This window comes from Canis lupus, chromosome 7, assembly GCF_011100685.1.
Source record: "Canis lupus familiaris isolate Mischka breed German Shepherd chromosome 7, alternate assembly UU_Cfam_GSD_1.0, whole genome shotgun sequence".
NCBI lineage: Eukaryota > Metazoa > Chordata > Mammalia > Carnivora > Canidae > Canis > Canis lupus.
The window spans coordinates 3,247,437-3,249,607 of NC_049228.1; the positions used below are offsets into that span (position 1 = coordinate 3,247,437).

The 2,171-nt window shown below is 49.8% G+C and overlaps 1 pseudogene; it reads right to left on the minus strand.

Annotated features, from left to right (window-relative positions):
* Positions 1 to 544: 544 nt before the first annotated feature.
* On the minus strand, positions 545 to 1,778 carry LOC100683199 (annotated as a pseudogene).
* Between the last annotated feature and the right edge of the window lie 393 nt (positions 1,779 to 2,171).

Below are 2,171 nucleotides of genomic sequence, written 5' to 3' on the forward strand. Positions count from 1 at the left end.
CTGTCCGATCTTGGATCTATGCTGGCAGTTGTCTAACACAGGCACAATTTTCTCCCCATTTTGTAGTAATTTAATCTTCCTATTAGCAAAAGAGTTCACCAGCTGACATGGACTGAAAAGACAAGAGTCATAGGATGGAGATTTCCTCTTAGTATTTTTTTGTTTTGATTTTTTGGGACTCCTGAAACAACACTCTAGAAGCAAGGTGTTCAGGACCTGCTGTGCCCAAAGGACTGATGAATGAAAAAAAATTTTTTTTATTTTTTTATTTTTTGTGATTTGATGCACAGATGAAGAGCGTAGCACATCATAAGAGACGTTGGTCGTTAATAAATCATGTACTAGTCTTTCAGCGCTTCTGTAACCAGAAGACAGCTTCAGCTTTCCCACGTCTTGGCTTCCAGCCCTTTTCACCCTGCAATATCAATGATGCATATGTCTGGAATCAGTTAAAAAGATGGCCAAATTCCTTTTCTTAGTTCATCTATTTTTCACTGTCTCTTGGTCCCGGGTTTGTCTGAATGGTTACTCACTGTCATTTCTGCTATTGCTCCTTGCAGTGCTCTCTACTGCCCCCATGTTTTGTAAGCTGGTTGGGAGAGGGAGCTTGGGAAGGGTGTGCCCCTGTAGGTTGTGGGTCCCTGGGTTGCCTCTGGGGACCACCCCTTCCTGGGCTGCACCCCATCCTCTGGGAGCTACACCCACACTGTCTGGTAAGTAGCCGTTTGCGGTGCCCTGGGCTCCGCAGGAATTGCTTGCCGATCTGTTCCTGGCCAGGGGGCTGTTGTGACAAAGAATTCCTTGTTCACAGCATCTTGCGTGACCTGTGATTGCCCGGCAGGCAGATCTCGGTGGCAGCTGCTCACTACACCAAGCTATGTGGGGCTTACAAGTGAGATTCAGTGCATCTTTCAAGGGACACCGAGCAAAGCTGAAAGGCTCGGATTCATGCCCTTTGAGGGCTGCCCCTTGTGTCCTGCCTTCCTTGAGGGCTTAGGCCAAGGCTTGCTCATTCACCCGCCCACTGTGGACAGCATTCGCAAGGAATGCTTCATGCCTCCTGTGCTTTCCAGTAAAGTCCTTGGTGAGGTGGTGGTGATGTTCACTGAGATTACAGGACAAGGAGACGCAGTCGCTCTCACACAGCCAATCCTGCAGGGCGCAGACCTTCTGCACACCCAGGGACTGCTCCGTTCCATCCTGGAAGTAGGGCTCCTAAAATATGCTGCTGGATCCAAAGTCCTTGACTGGAACAGCAGCCACCTGCCCTGTGCAACAAAGGCCGATAAGGCCCAGCATCTCCCCGTGGACGCAGGCTGCTTGTGAGGTGTCCACCTGGATCTCCTCAACACCCTGGACCAGTGTGCCTTCCTGCAGCACCTGGTACAACCACGTGTTCTGGAGGTACAGGTGAAGGATGTGGGAGATGCTGGAGTCAGCATTCTCTTCCATCGCCCCGAGTGCAGTAGTGCACGTGGTGATCCTGAGCTGGCCAACAGCCTTGAGGTCAACATGGTCATAGCCGCTGCAGATCTGCAGGTTCACTCTCTAGGCTTTGAGCTTCTCCAGGTCCTCCCTGGTAAGGGTGATGGTATGGCACATGCATCACAGAAGGCCACAGTTGCCAGGTCCCCCAGGATTGACATCTCCATGCTGCGGTCTGTGCCGCTGAGCAGCACCACCAGAGGGCAGGGATGCATGGGGCTGTTCTTGATCTGGGGGTGAATAAGTTCATAAATTCTGTCCAATTGCTGTCTCTTGATTTTGTGCTTATCCATAAGACCATTCTTTTTTAAAATTAAAAAAAATTTTTATCTTATTTATTTGTAGTGCAGGAGTTGGGGAGGGTTGGAGGGGCAGAGGGAAGAAGAGGGAGAGAATCTCCAACAGACTGAGCTTGGAGCCTAAGGGATGGAAGGACCTGGAGATCCTGACCCGAGCCCAAGCCAAAAGGCCATCGCTCAACCAACTGAGCCACCTAGGCACCAGAAGGGCCATTCTTTATGGAAGTTGGCAACCCTCTGGTTCAAAAGGCAAAGCAGTCCCCTAAGAATTGAAGAGAATGAGCAGGAGTGCATGACACTATGTCACTATGAACCCAATATAAAGCTGTCTGTATGCTATCGTTCACACAAAGGGCTGTTTGTCTTTTTAAGGGAATCTGGGTTTAT